At 37.8% G+C, this 16,655-nt stretch overlaps 1 long non-coding RNA gene across 1 annotated transcript; it reads right to left on the bottom strand.

Moving 5' to 3' along the window:
• Positions 1 to 14,357: 14,357 nt before the first annotated feature.
• Positions 14,358 to 15,919, bottom strand: LOC127128923 (uncharacterized). The gene is made up of 2 exons (XR_007806084.1): positions 15,625 to 15,919; positions 14,358 to 14,597 (listed from the first exon to the last, which is right to left on the bottom strand). It is a non-coding gene; the product is annotated as an uncharacterized LOC127128923 (long non-coding RNA).
• Positions 15,920 to 16,655: the final 736 nt, after the last annotated feature.

The raw sequence follows: 16,655 nt of genomic DNA, 5'->3' as shown, positions 1-16,655 counted from the left end.
GTTGGTGTTGAGTATGATGTTGGAGTTGATGTGCCGTTACTGAATGTGTGTTATGATTAGGGTGATGAAATGTGTTAAATTACTTAACATTGCATGATATTTTATAATGCTTATTATATCGATTGAGGAACTCACCCTTACGACTATTTTTCAGGTAACGAGCAGTGATTGAGTAGGAGCTAGTGCTTGAAGTCTAGTGTAGTTCCTTAGTGGGTCATGCTCTGGTAGATGTAACATCGGGATGGGATGTTTTAAATGTTTTATTGTTGGTTGTGAACCAGTTTACATGTAATATGCTACATGTTTTGCATGATTGATTTGATTTCTATCCGCTGCGTATTGTGCATATGCTTTATGTTTTGAATTAATAAAAGAGCATGACAGTTATTATGGTGAATGGTGTGAAATGATTGTGTGACACCCTTAATTGCATAATTACTCTGATTGATATATTGCTATTTTAATTAAATATTTGGGGTATTTTAGAAGGGTGTTACACTGGGCGGTGGTGAATAGTTCCCAGAATGATCTTGAGCCACACTCTGAGGTTCTGATGCAGCTCTTTGTTCTTTGAAGGATTTCCTTCAGTGTTGGGTTTGAAGATGGTTGGATTGATTACTTCAGCAACGCGCCTTGATCTAAGGTTGATGTTGTAAATCCTTTTTCCTCCATCTTTCTCCATGTTCAACAAAGAAGCAATTGACTCTTCAGTAATTACTATCTTTACCCCCAAAACATAGGAGACGATGAAATGGTCATCAGCATCTGCAAATCTCCAGAATTCCTTGATGAGAAGTGGGTAAACAGGGCCATAGAGCCTTTGGAAGTAGTTTCCCCAACCTTGTTGACGAAGTTCTTCAGTAAGATCAACTCCATTTCTTCTCAAGTTGTCAAAGTCCACCAGTGTTTCACATAACACATCCAATCCCTCAAAGGGAGTTGCTTGGTTGATGTGAGGTAAACGATCAAGGATATGGGGTTCTTTGTAAACTGGGGTGATGGAGACTCCTGTAACAGTTGGAGTTGGAATGCTTGAAGTTTGAGCAGTTGAGCTTGATTCCATTTGTTGAGAAAAGTTGAAAACTTCTTGTTGTTGAGCGTCCATGGTTGAAGAAGAAGATGAAGAGTTTGCAGAAATGCTTCAGAGAGGTTTAGGGTTTTAGAGAGGGTTTGAGAGTGAGTGAGAGTGATAAGTGTGTGAAAAGTGTTTAAATACCCTAAGTTAAAACACATGCAAAACGACACACAATATTGCGTTAGCACAAAGCTCAAGTAAGCACGCTTTGGGGAGAAATGATTAAGGCTAATTAATGAATGTCTAATCCCAACAGTATGCACACTGCTCGAGGAGATCTCAAACGTTTCCCTTTGATTTTCTTCTGGACAGCTGTCTAGAAGTTCTAGGGTTGGACGCTAAGTGCTCCACGTGTTGATGTATCTGATCTTCAGGAATACCAAAGGATTGGTTCCTGGAGATTTCTAACTCAGATATCTTCTTAACTTGGTAGAAGTATCAGAGTCAGAGGCAGAAACACATTTGTTTATGTCAGAGTCTCATTTTACATTTTCAGAGCCACACTTCATTCTGGACAATTTTGAATGTTCAGATTTTCTAAGATAAAAAGAAATCTATCTTCAGCTAGAGGCTTAGTAAAGATATCTGCCCATTGATGATCTGTAGCAATGAACTTCAATGTTACTATCCCTTTCTGAACATAGTCTCTGATAAAATGATGTTTTATTTCAATGTGTTTAGCTCTGGAATGTAGAATGGGATTCTTACTTAGACAAATGGCAGCAGTATTATCACAGAAGATAGGAATGTTACTCTCAAAAATTTGCAGATCTTCTAACTGATGCTTCATCCAGAGCATCTGAGTTGTGCACAGTGATGCTGAGATATATTCTGCTTCTGCAGTTGATAGAGCGATAGTTGACTGTCTTTTGCTAGCCCAGAAGATTAGATTGTTTCCCAGAAGCTGGCAATTTCCAGATGTGCTTTTTCGTTCTAGTCTATCTCCTGCATAATCTGCATCACAGTAACCAGAAAGTCTATACTCTGATGTTTTCTTATACATCAGGCCCAGGTTAGGAGTTCCTTTCAGATACTTAAGAATTCTCTTAACTGCTGTTAAATGAGATTCTCTAGGATCTGATTGGAGTCTGGCACAGAGACAGACACTAAAGAGAATATCAGGATGAGTAGCAGTCAGATAGAGAAGAGAGCCTATCATACCTCGATAGAGCTTCTGACAAACCTTTGAGCTTACTTCTTCTTTTTCAAGAATGCATGTTGGATGCATTGGAGTTTTTGCAGAGTTGCAGTTAGCCATGTCAAATTTCTTCAGAACATCTTTAATATATTTGCTTTGATGAACATATGTAACTTCTGAAGTTTGGTTAATTTGAATTCCCAGAAAGAACTTTAGTTCTTGCATTAGACTCATTTCAAATTCTGCCTGCATTAACTTAGAGAATTCTTGACAAACAGAGGCGTTAACTGAACCAAAAATAATGTCATCAACATATATCTGGCATATCATGAGATCATTGTTAATGTTCTTATAGAAGAGTGTGGAATCAACTTTCCCTCTGATAAAATTTTGTTCCAGAAGAAAATTGCTTAAACGTTCATACCAAGCTCTGGGAGCTTGTTTAAGTCCATATAGAGATTTTTTAAGTTTAAAAACATGTTCTGGAAAATTTGAATTTTCAAAACCTGGAGGTTGGTTGACATACACTTCTTCTGAAATATAACCATTAAGGAATGCACTCTTGACATCCATTTGATATAATTTGATAGAGTGATTAATAGCAAAAGATACAAGAAGATGAATAGATTCTAACCTTGCGACTGGAGCAAAAGTTTCATTATAATCAATACCTTCTTGTTGACTATAACCTTGAGCTACCAGTCGAGCTTTGTTTCTGACGACTTCTCCTTTCTCATTCAGCTTGTTTCTGAATACCCATCTGGTTCCAATAACGTGAGTGCCTCTGGGCTTTGGAACAAGATCCCAGACATCATTCTTTGTGAATTGATCTAATTCTTCTTGCATGGCTAAAACCCAGTCGTTATCTTGAAGTGCTTCATCACAGGACGTAGGCTCAATCAGAGACACTAGTCCTAGAGGAGTATCTTCAGAGGTTTTGAAGGTAGATCTGGTTCTAACAGGTTCGTCCTTGTTTCCCAGAATCAAATCTTCAGATACGTTGATACGACTTTTAACTTTCTTTGGGATTTCTGGGGATTTAATTTCTTCAGAGTTCTGAGTGACAGTTGCTTCTGGAGCTTTATCAGAACCTGCAAGGGTGATTTCTAAATCTGCAAAATCTTCAACTAGCTTTGACTTTTCAGGGTCAAGCTTATCATCAAATCTGACATGAATTGATTCTTCCACAATTTTGGTTTCTGTGTTGTATACTCTGTAGCCTTTAGAGCGTTCTGAGTATCCTAACATAATACCTTTCTGTGCTTTGGAATCAAACTTGTTCAGATGTTCTTTAGTGTTTAAAATAAAGCAAGAACATCCAAAAGGATGAAAATATGAAATGTTTGGTTTTCTTCCTTTACACAGTTCATAGGGAGTCTTTTCCAGAATGGGTCTTATAGAGATTCTATTCTGAATGTAACACGCTGTATTTACAGCTTCTGCCCAAAAATGCTTTGCCACATTAGTTTCATTGATCATGGTTCTGGCCATCTCTTGGAGTGTCCTATTCTTCCTCTCTACAACTCCATTTTGTTGTGGAGTTCTAGGGCAGGAGAAATCATGGGATATTCCATTAGAGTCAAATAATTCTTCAAAATCTTTGTTTTCAAATTCTCCACCATGATCACTTCTGACTCTAACAATTTTAGCATCAAATTCTTTTTGCACTTTGGAGCAGAAACTAGTGAATACAGAGTGAGACTCACTCTTGTGCTTTAGGAATTTTACCCATGTCCAGCGACTGTAATCATCAACAATGACTAGTCCATACTTCTTTCCATTAACTGATGCTGTTTTCACAGGACCAAATAAGTCAATGTGAAGAAGTTCCAGAGGCTTAGAGGTAGAAACAACATTTTTCTTTTTAAAGGATGTTTTTGAAAATCTTCCTTTCTGACATGCTTCACACAGAGCATCTGAAGAAAACTTCAGTTTAGGTAGGCCTCTGACTAACTCGAGTTTATTTAGCTGAGAAAGTTTCCTCATGCTAATGTGGCCCAAGCGTCTATGCCACACCCATTGCTCTTTATGAACAGACATCAGACATTTAACATTTTGTTCTTTTAGATCAGAAAGATTAATTTTATAGATGTTGTTTTTCCTCTTGCCTGTGAAAAGGACAGAGCCATCGTTCTGATTAATGGCTTTACATGTTTTTTGATTAAAGATTACATCATAACCGTTATCACTTAATTGACTTATGGATAACAAGTTATGCATTAATCCTTCTACGTAAAGAACATCAGATATAGAGGGAAGAGTACCATTACCAATAGTTCCGGAGCCTCTGATCCTTCCTTTTTGATCTCCTCCGAAACCTACGAATCCAGCATCTTTAAGTTCCAGGCTTTGGAACATAGACTTTCTTCCCGTCATGTGTCGCGAGCATCCAGAGTCCAGGTACCATGACTGGTGTCTGAACTTTGCTGCATAGGATATCTGCAACATACACAATCTTATCTTTTGGTACCCAGAATCTCTTGGGTCCTCTTTGATTAGTCTTCCCAGAGTTTCTCATAACTTTGGGTTTTCTAGCATTTTCAAATTTTTGTTCTTGTGTGTGTGTATAGTGATATGAAAATGGAGATTTAAGTTGGTCACTAGAAGAAGTTTTAACTTCCTTAGGATCATACCCAATTCCCTTTTTATTGTTCTGACTGACTCCATAAATCATGGATGCCATAATACTCCTACCTATTCCATTTTTCAGAAATTTTTGAAAGGCTTCTTCGTATTCAAAAATAATTTTATTTGAAGTTTGTGGTGCTTGAGACAACGCTTCTTCTAATTCTAAGCTTTTTCTTTTTGCTCCATCTCTTTCTAGTGTTAAAGATCTGATCGTATCTTCTCGTGCTAGAATTGTCATCTCAAGTTCACTACATTCTTCAAATTTTGCTTTAAGGCAGCCTTTAATGTTTTTAAACTTTTGTTTTAATTTCTGATATGAGCTAAGAGTTTCTGACAAACAAGATTCTAGATCAGATCGAGAAAGTTCAGAAAATACCTCTTCAGATTCTTCATCTGAGCTACTCCTGGATGTGGTAGCCATAAGTGCCACATTGGCCTGTTCATCAGAGTCAGATTCTGATGATCCAGATTCACTATCATCCCAGGTAGCCATCAGTCCTTTCTTTGTCCTGAAGGTATTTTTCTTGAAGCTTTCTTTTCTAGAGTTGTCTTTCTTTAGCTTGGGGCATTCATTCCTGTAATGACCTGTTTCTTTACATTCATAACAGGTAATATCTTTGTTAGATTTACCTTTTGAAGTTGATTCTGATCGATCCCCTCTGGGTCTTGGTCTTCTGAAGTTGTTGTTCCTCTTTTTCCAGAGTTGCTTAACTCTTCTGGTTAGTAGGGACAATTCTTCTTCATCATCAGAGTCTTCTGGTTCAGAGTTGTCAGCATCTTCAGTTTCTGCCTGGAGAGCTTTGGTTCTGTCAAGTTTGCGTCTTTCAGGTCTGGACTTTAATGCTACAGACTTGTTCCTTTTCTGAGGCTCATCTTCCTCTAGTTCTATCTCATGGCTTCTGAGAGAACTGACAAGTTCTTCAAGGCTAATATTGTTCAGATCCTTTGACAGCTTCAGAGCAGTAACCATAGGTCTCCATTTCTTTGGCAGACTTCTGACTATCTTTTTGACATGGTCTGCAGTTGTGTATCCTTTGTCTAGAACCTTGAGACCTGCAATCAGAGTTTGGAATCTAGAGAACATTGCCTCTATGGCTTCATCATCCTCCATTTTGAAGGCTTCATATTTCTGGATAAGCGCCAGAGCCTTTGTCTCTTTGACTTGAGAGTTTCCTTCATGAGTCATCCTTAGAGAGTCAAGTATGTCTTTGGCTGTTTCTCTGTTGGTGATCTTTTCATACTCGTTGTAAGATATAGCATTTAGGAGTATGGTTCTGGCCTTGTGATGATTCTTGAAAACTCGTTTCTGATCATCTGACATCTTACTTCTGGGAACTTCAGCTCCATCCTCTGTGACAGGAGGTTTGTATCCATCTGTGACAATGTCCCAGAGTTCAGCATCATAGCCTAGAAAGAAACTTTCAATTCTATCTTTCCAGTAATCGAATTCACCTCCATCAAAGACAGGAGGCTTAGCATTATAACTATCCTTTTCATTTGTGTGAACCATAGTTTTTCTCTTTCTGGATCTCTCTACACTGTTAAGTGTTTGATTAGAAAATCAATAACAGAGCCGGAGCTCTGATACCAATTGAAGGTGAGAAAAACAAGAAAGGGGGGGGGGGGGGGGGGGTTTGAATTGTTTGGAAAATAAGCGCTTTTTCAAAATGAAAACCACACAATGATTTTATACTGGTTCGCTTATAACACAAAGCTACTCCAGTCCACCCGGCCAAGGTGATTTCGCCTTCAACAAGGACTTAATCCACTAATCTTGAAAGATTGATTACAAACAACGTCTAAGAGAAAGATCTCTTAGTCCTCTCAAGTATACAGACTACACAGAGTCACTTGAGGAAATAAACAAACAATAGATAAAAGATTTATGTAATCTAAAGTGCTTATAAGAAAGAAAATATTACAATAGTAAGAACAAAGTGATTCACGTTATAAGCAACAGCTTCGTGAAGATTTAGAGAGCAAGAGTGTTTTCTTGAGCGTTGATGTTTCAGTATATTTTTCCTTGTATGTGTTGTTTGCTGAATGTTGATTTGCAGTCCTTTATATAGATCAGTGAGGTAGTAGTTGAAACTGATGAGTAATAAGATGAATTTACGCCATAACATAAATAGCTTCTGCCAGGATAACTTTCTCTCCTTGAAATGACTACTTACCACATATAGTACCTTCTTTATTGAAATTGGAGATTAACGTCTCTTTCTGTGTTAGGAAATCCATTTGCAAAACTTTACTTGACTTTAACGTTACTCTTTCATAATTAGCAATTCCATGATAAGAGTCTTCGTGTATCTGAGAATCTTGGAGTCTTGCTTCTGATGTTGATCTCTTTTGGATTCTGATGGATTCTTCAGATAGCGCTGATAAGTTCTGGAGTTTAGAGATAGCGTTGATCAGAGTCAGAACTTCTAGAGCTTACTTCTTGTTCAGATGCTTCTGATACTTTGCTGTTTTGCTCAGAGTTAGACTTTCTTGAACGTGTTTCTACTTCAGATGCTTCTTATCTTCTGATAATTTGTATCTGATATAATTATGTATCTGATGATTTCTTCCTTCTTTCCTTAGAACCCTGCACACTTAGAAACTTTTCGTTAGGGCGCCATTTTTTGGTTTCATCCTTTGTTATCATCAAAATCAAGGAATCTGTTGTAGAACAATTTTTGTTCTTACAATTTTTGTCTGAGAAATCAGCTGAGGGATCATTCAGATATGTCTCAACATCGTCTGTGACATCTGTCTGTTGATCATCAACCACAACATTGATAGATTCCATCTTTACCTTTGTTCTGGAATTAAAGACTCTATATGCTCTGATGTTTGTTGAGTAGCCCAGAAATATTCCTTCTTCACTTTTGGGATCCATCTTCCTTCTTTGTTCACTATCAGTCAAGATATAGCATTTACTACCAAACACATGGAAGTATTTGACTGTAGGTCTTCTCCCTTTCCAAACTTCATATAAGGTAGTAGGAGTGCCTTTCTTCAAGGTTACTCTGTTGTGAACATAGCAGGTTGTGCTCATAGCTTCAGCCCATAAGTGGTAGGGCAATTTCTTAGCATGAATCATAGCTCTGGCTGATTCTTGAAGGGTTCTATTTTTCCTTTCCACCACACCATTTTGCTGGGGAGTAATGGGAGATGAGAACTCATGATGAATTCCTTCTGATGAACAGAATTCAGCAAATTTGTTGTTCTCAAATTCCTTCCCATGATCACTTCTGATTTTGATAACTTGACTTTCCTTTTCTCTTTGAAGTTTTAGACAAAGATCTTTGAAGACTTCAAATACATCAGATTTTTCTCTTATAAAATTGATCCAGGTGTATCTGGAGAAGTCATCCACCACTACATAAGCATACTTCTTCCCACCAAGGCTTTCCACCTGCATGGGTCCCATCAAATCCATATGGAGGGGTTCTAGAATTCTGGAAGTGGTGTCATGTCTGAGCTTCTGATGTGACATCTTTGTCTGCTTTCTAATCTGACATTCCCCACAGACTCTTCCTTCATCAATCTTAAAGTTGGGAATTCCTCTAACAGCTTCAACATATATAATCCTCTTCATTCCTTTAAGATGTAGATGGCCTAATCTTTGATGCCATATCTTCACTTCTTCTTCTTTAGCTAGAGTACACATTGAAGCATAACCAGTTTCTTGAGAACTCCACATGTAGCAGTTGTCCTTAGACCTGACTCCTTTCATGATCACTTCATTTTATTTATTAGTAATCAGAAATTCAGTTTTAGTGAAGTTTACAGTTAGACCTTGGTCACATAGTTGACTGATGCTTATTAGGTTTGCAGTCAGTCCCTTAACAAGTAAAACATTGTCAAGATTAGGAACTCCAGGGCAGTTAAGCTTACCAATTCCCTTGATTTCACCCTTTGCTCCATCACCAAAGGTTACATAACTGGTGGCATGAGGATGAAGGCCAGTTAGTAGGTTTTTGTTTCCAGTCATGTGTCTGGAGCACTCATTGTCAAAGTACCAATCTTCTTTGGCTGAAACTCTGAAGGAGGTGTGAGCTATCAGACTTGTAACATCAGTCCTAGGAACCCATTATTTTTTGTTGACAGGTCTGTGATGTTTGGGTTTAGGTTGATGATGAGAAGGACTAGGATAGCCATACAACTTATGACATAATGGTTTTATGTGGCCAAATTTTCCACAGTAATGACATCTCCATCTTTGATGTTTCCCTTTCTGCTGTCTTCCTTTATGATGTTGTGACATATGATGTGACATCTCTGGTTTGCTACCAATGTGACTGCACTTAGGTTTGGACTTTGGTTTGCTACCAGTGTGGTTGCACTCAGGTTTAGATTCATTGAACCCAATGCCAGACTTGTCTCCTGTCATTTGTCCAGTCTGGAGAATTTTGTCTAAGGTGTCGGATCCATTGTTTAGCATTCTTACATACTTGGTCATCTTATCCAGTTTAGAGTTCAAGAATACTGCTTCAGTCTTCAACTTAGAGATGGTTTCCAAATGTTCTGCCTTCTCATTCTCCAGTTGTGCTATCACTTTCTTCTGACTTTCAACTTGTTGACACACTTCTTCACTCCTGTGACACAGCTTTCTGTAAGTAGTGGCTAACTCTTCAAAGGTCACTTCATCATCACTTGAGTCTTCATCAGAACCCCATCTTCCAGTCAAGGCAGTCACAAGATTTGCAGACTCTTCTGTTTCACTTTCATCAGACCAGGTAGCAGCAAGACTCCTTTTCTGTTTCTTGAGGTAGGTCCCACATTCAGTTCTAATGTGTCCATACCCATCACATTCATGGCACTGAACTCCTTTTCCTTCTTTGGGATTTTCATCTGATCTTGTTCTTCTTCCAGCATTATTGGATTTACTGATGTCAGATGAGATGTTCTTGACATTTGCCTTAGACCTTACATCCATCTTTTTCAGAAGTCTGTTGAATTGTTTTCCCAGTAGTGCTACATCATTTGCCAGATCTTCATCAATATCTTGACCACTTTCTTCCTCTTTCTCCTCAGTGTTTGACATGAAGGCTATGCTTTTGACTTTCTTTTCAGATCCATCACACATTCCCATCTCAAATGTTTGGAGGTATCCAATTAGCTCATCAACTCTCATATTAGAAATATCTTGAGACTCTTCTATGGCTGTCACTTTCATGGCAAATCTCTTAGGGAGTGACCTGAGTATTTTCCTCACTAGTTTTTCCTCTGACATCTTCTCACCCAGGGATCCTGAGGCATTAGAAATTTCAAGGATATTCATATGAAATTCATGAATATTTTCATCTTCTTTCATCCTTAAATTTTCAAACTTGGTAGTGAGTAGTTGTAGTCTAGACATCTTTACTCTAGAGGTGCCTTCATGAGTGGTTTTGAGAATGTCCCAAGCATATTTAGCCACTTCACAATTGTTTACCAATTTGAAGATATTCTTATCTACTCCATTGAATATGGCATTCAATGCTTTAGAGTTCCCAAGGGCTAGATCATCCTCCTCCTTGGTCCATTGTTCCTCAGCCTTCTTGTCAGTTGTAGCTTCTCCATCCTTAGTAATAATTGGATGTTCCCAGCCTGTTAAAACAACCTTCCAAGCCTTATTATCCAAAGATTTTAGGAAGGCTACCATTCGAGGTTTCCAGTAGTCATAGTGGGATCCATCCAGAATAGGTGGTCTGTGAACATATCCTTCATCTCTCTCCATAGTACCAGAAAGTAACGTCCCTAGATCTCACCCAGAACTAGAGCAGGATGCCTGCTCTGATACCAATTGAAATTCTGGTATCAGATATGAGATGTCGAAGGTAATGTCACGATACTAATATCTGAACAATACAAACAGGATAAAAGATAAAGAACAGTAATGCAAGAGACACAAGCAATTGTTAACCCAGCTCAGTGCAAACTCGCCTACGTCTGGGGGCTACCAAGCCAGGAAGGAAATCCACTAAACAGAATCAGTTCAAAGACTCTCAGTAAACAACTTCAAGTTACAGTCTTTTCACCTAATCTCTACCCGTGTGACTTCTACCTAAGAACTCTTAGATATGAGATCCTACTCACTCCCCCTCAACCACAACAGTGATATAAGACAAGAATTACAATGAAAAGAAGACACTCTTCAAATACACACACTTGATCTTACTTAAAAGCTTCAATCAAGTAGACACACACTCATGCTTCAAAGCTTAGAGTGACAAATTACAACTCAAAAATCAGACCAATTCAATCATCTCTGGATGAATTGAATGGCTTACAATTCACACGACCACACAAGACTAAACCCTTATTCTCTCTCAATATTTCGTTCGTTATTTCTTGTGTGTCAAATCAGGTTTTCCATGTCCTTTTCATAGAAGCAACTGGTTGGGCTTGGACATCATAAAACCCTAAAACTATTTTCCATTCATATCTTCTCATGACAGTTGATTATATCTCTTTGGAAAATAAGTCAATCTCGTTGTAATTCCTGATTGATAGCGTGTTCAATCATCTCATCAATCATACACAGATTAGCATTAAAAACACAATCACATAATACATAACATTCAGACTTAATGTTTTGTATACAGATGTCATGACATCGGGTCTGACATCTCAGTAAAATTCTGCATAATCACATTTTAAACATTCTGCAGGTACAGGTTATCTTATGTCAAGACAACACATGTGACAACTTGTGAACACTCTAGGTTTTACCAAAATTGCTGCCAACACTAAGAACCAACAAAACTCATTCGGGAGAGAGGTTGATGTGCACCACCAAGTTCCCTTCTTGAAAATATATGTACTCTTTGTCAATCAATGGTTGAACCTTAGCTTTGAAAGCATTGCAGTCTTCAATTGAGTTCCCTATTGATCCGACATGATATCTACATTGCACATCAGGATCTTACCCAGGTGGTTATTATTGTGGCAAAGGCTTGAGAGATTTGGGCTCCACCAATGAGCTTTGAATCAAATATGACAAAAGTTGACTGTTCATCAAAGGAATTTGATCAAGATGAGCATTCCTTCTTTCCAGATTGTTTCGAGGCCTAGGCTGGTTTTGACATTGATTTTGATATCTTCAACCTTGGGCTCGTTGATTTGAATGAGGATCGATACATGGTTTCAGGTATGGTGTTCTAGGCATTGCTGGTTGCCCATAAGGATAATGTGGCGCTGGAAATGATGACTACTAAGAAGATGAGGGATCATTAGGTTTGGATGGTGTACCATGAGAATACCTAACATCTTCCATAACTGCATTGGTTTCATCTTCCTCTTCCTTTTGGGAATTGCAGAGGGATTTTGTCTTGATAGTATGCCTACTCGAGGAGCCTTGGATTCTTCCTCTTTTGAGGCCACTCTAGATGCGTTCTCCTATTGACACTAAGTGGGCGAAGTCTAATAATGCACTGTCTACCATCCTTTCGAAGTACGGGCTGTGCAAAGTATCCATAAACAAGTCAATTAGTTCCTTCTCTAAAAGTGGTGGTTGCACTTGGGCTGCTGATTCTCTCCATCGTTGTGCATATCCTTTGAGGGATTTGTTGATATTTTGAGATAAGCTCTGCAGCTTCCTTCGGTCTAGAGACATGTCTAAATTTTACTTATACTACTTCAAAAAGGCGTTGACTAAGTCTTCGCATGACTGAATCTGGCTTCTTTCTAACTTCATATACCAGTTCAACGACGCTCCAATCAAATTGTCTTGAAAACAATGAATCCTCAACTTATCCTCGTGAGTATGAGAGGCCATTTTTCAGAAGAACATCACCAAATGGTGCCTTAGACAACTATCCCCTTTGTACTTCTCAAAGTTGGGTACTCTAAATTTTGGCGGGATCAATAGGCCCGACACTAAGCACATATCAAACATAGGAGTGTCATGCGCCTTCATTGTTCAGATTTCCCCTTCAAGGGCACAAAGCCTTTCAACATCAGGATTGGTTAATGGAATCAACTGAGGTTGAGTAGGAATGTTCACTTATAGAGGATCAAAGTCAGGCAGAAGATCGTATATTGGGTTGGTAATCAGAGTAAAGCCTGATGTATGGTCGACATTCTCTGCAACAATATGCTGAAGATTATTCTTCGACTGAGCTAGCATAACTTCCAACACTTGGTCTACCATTCCTTTCATGTCATTCATGTCTTTTCTCAGCTCAACTTGGTCCTGTTCCAAGTGTTTCTTGGTTCTCCAGTACGTATCAAGGATTTAGTACTAGTGTCAGGAAGTCAGCCTGCTGGTAGCGGGAAAAATGTGGGATGAGTTTATTTTGTTTTGGAAAATGATATGCAATGCATGCTGATGTAATGTAAATGCATGAAATTTTATCTTGTTTTTTATGCAATGAAATGCAATGAAATGCTGAAGATCACAAGTATATCATGTAAGCCAGGGTAATAACAGGAGGAAAATATTAGTGTCTCAGATTACTGAAATTCCCAAGGGTAGGCTCTAAGGTGGTAGGTTCCCATAGTCATAGTTTAACCTCAATAATATTGCCCCCTTTAGCAAAATTACTTGCTAGTTGATAATACCTTAAAGGTCCTCATCTGAGTGTGGTTCTCGTGCTACCCCAACAAGGCATGTGAGTTCGGCAGTGTAATACCCCAAAATATGCCCCCCCCCCCCCCCCCCTTTTCATATTTCATCTAACTTATGACTTAAAATTCATTTGTACTCATTCATGCCTCATTCATATGCATCATTCATTCATGTTAAGACTTTCTAATAACCATCATAGATTTAAAGCTTGTGGCTAACAAAAGATAGTGTTTTCTCCTGGATCAAACCCTAGAGATGCGGTATGGTTTTTTAGATGGAATCATTGGGATAAAACCCTAATTCCTTGATCTTTGGGACTTTGATTCAAGGAGACCACGTCATAACATTAATTTGTGCATCAAAACCCTAATTCTTGATTGTGATACTACGGGATCTTGTGATTGACTTTTGAGCATTGGTTTGACCACTAAACCCTAATTATGGGCCCATGTGTTGGGAGGTTAATTGTGGAGCTTCATGCTTGGTTTGAAGACCTTGATCATAGGGTGTGCAACATGAAACCCTAATCAGGGATGGTTGGTACTTGGGTGCCATTTTGAGTTGACCTTTGACCATAGGATTGACTGAAACCCTAGCTCATTCGGAAGAGGTTCTTGACCATCTTGTCATGCATCATCGACCATTAAGACTTGCTATTGTGCATGAGATTCATTCATCTAACCTACATGTCCACTTGTTTGGGATTTCGTCTGGTTCAAGGTTTTGTTATTACATCCATCCATATGGTGTTTTCAAAATATTTGGTTCTTGATTCATGGTCATTGCTTACATGCATATGGGGTTGTCAAGATCACCAGTCCTTGGTCATTGATTCTTGTATTCATGCTTGCATTAGTGCATTGGTCTTTTGGTCCTTTATTTGTCTTTGGTCTATTGATATTCTTAAGGCGTTATATGTCATCATTGTTGGTCCATTTATGCATTTTATTCAAGATTCATTCATGTTGCGTAGCAAGTCACATAAACCATTTGTTTCATTTAAACCAAGTCATTATTCATTCAAAACCACTTTTACATACATTTCATTAACTCATTACATTTATATCTAACAATGCAAAACTCTAGTTTCTAATCTACAATTGACTTTGGTCAACTATTGACTTTTTGGTCAACTAGTTGACCAAAGTCAACCATTTTCCCCAGAGTCCTCAAGTCTTCAAGTCTTGATCCTCAAGTGTCCATGCCAAATGCAAAACCTACAAAATTCACATTCCACAATTAGGTATTTAAGCATGTTTGTCCAAAACATTTCAACCAAGGAAGCCATCCATAATCCAATTCAACACAATACACAATTCAACACATTCCCATTATAAATCAATACAATTCAAATGATCAAGCCATATACAATTCCAATACAATTCAATAACACACATTCAATACATTCCATATACACATTCCCAATTAACATTCCATAAACCATTCAATTCAATTCCATTAGCCATTCAAAATAGCATTCTAAATACATAACATTTCACAACACAAGTGCAACCTCTTGACCACAACAAACCAAAACAGTTGCCTTGTAACCTACTGACCAACAGTCCACAACATATCAATTACTCTACAAACTGACTTCAACAAAGCAATACATTAAACCTACAAACATGTTTCCTACTGATTCTAACAAGGCCAAAACATTGCCCCTAATGATTCTAACAGACTATAAGATAATGAACAATTGCATACATGACAGAAAATGAACAGAAGCACCCTACAAAATACAAAACACATAGCCCTGAAAACACAAGTGAAAGAAACAAAGCATCCACCCTGCATAATTCATAGCAACATATTATCCCTATATACTTCGATTAACAAAACAAATTTGAAGCTCACAATAACTAACCAACATATGCAACACACAAAAACTAATTCACTAACTCATTTCAAAGATAACAGATTTTCTACATTTTCAACTAACTTGTGAATTTAAATTGAATTTCATGTGCATTTCTAACTGAAACTGCAAACCAAAACTCTATATATGCAATCACTCTTCACTCATTCACTACTCTGGAACACACTTCACAACACACAGAAAGCAAACTCTTCACAATTCACAGAAGGAGCACTCAAAATCACAAGTCACGAATCAAGCTCATAAACTCTTCACTCTCGTTCTTCAACTCTCACTCTCGATTCAATGCAGTAGAAGTGGGAAACAGAAGGGGGAGAAGGAAGATTGGATTGAAGCAAAGCAGAGCAAAGAAGATTCAATACTTGTTAACACCGGAGAGTCAACGCATCGGTAAGTACTCTTATGTATCCTTCTTCAATTATCTATGTAGCGCAATCCATAAGATCCCTGTGCTCTTCTCAATTCACCGTGACAATGCAAATCGAATGCATTTCAATGTTGCACCTTCCGATTCGTTGAAGGTGATGTTGAAATCAAGATGAACAAGGTTGCAGTGACGTTGATGGAGCTTCAATTTTGAATTGGATTGTGATTCTTGTTTCATTATGAACATGTGAATTTTTTAATTAAGAAGATGCAACAAACGTGAATGGTGAAGTGAGAAGTTTGTGTTCATTGCTGAGTCTTTGGCTTCACGTTTTATGTGTTAAGATGAACATGGACCTCCGCTGCTTGGATTGGGCTTAAGGCCCAAACATTTTCTATTTGCACCTCCATCACAGATCCACACCCTTGCCTCATTTCTCTTCATATTATTTCTTGTTTTTGTTCATATATTTATTTTGTATGGTTTTATACTCTTTTTGATTTCTAAATTTTTTTCTACAATTTTGTGCATAATTCAATATTAGATTTAGATTAGATTAAGTTTTGATCACATAATATGATTAGATTTGATTAGAATTAATTAGGTTTAATTGATTTTAATTAGATTTTAATTGTTAGGATTTAATTCAATATTAACCAAATTATGGATAATGACCATTTTACCCCTAGGGTTTAGAAAGTTCATGTTATGCATGCTCCCTTAGCTTATGGTTTGTGTAGATTTAATTGGTACAAATTGGATGATTCATCCATTAGGTTGTATATAGTTCAACTGATATGTTTCAATCCCACTAATCGTGTTGATCAAAGTTTACTTTGATCAACCAAATTCTTTGCATTGTGCTTAATTCTCCAAGTTTATTCAAGTGATCAAAAGATCCTTGATCACTTGATAGGGCAAGTCCCTTGTATTCAAGTTGTACTGGACCTCAGGAGCTCAAGACCTGAAGATTCAAAATTCAAGTTCAATACTTCATTCAATATAAGCCAGTACATTGTAAATAGA

Source organism: Lathyrus oleraceus, chromosome 3 (genome assembly GCF_024323335.1).
Source record: "Lathyrus oleraceus cultivar Zhongwan6 chromosome 3, CAAS_Psat_ZW6_1.0, whole genome shotgun sequence".
Lineage (NCBI taxonomy): Eukaryota > Viridiplantae > Streptophyta > Magnoliopsida > Fabales > Fabaceae > Lathyrus > Lathyrus oleraceus.
This window is presented reverse-complemented; position numbering and strand designations above follow the sequence as displayed.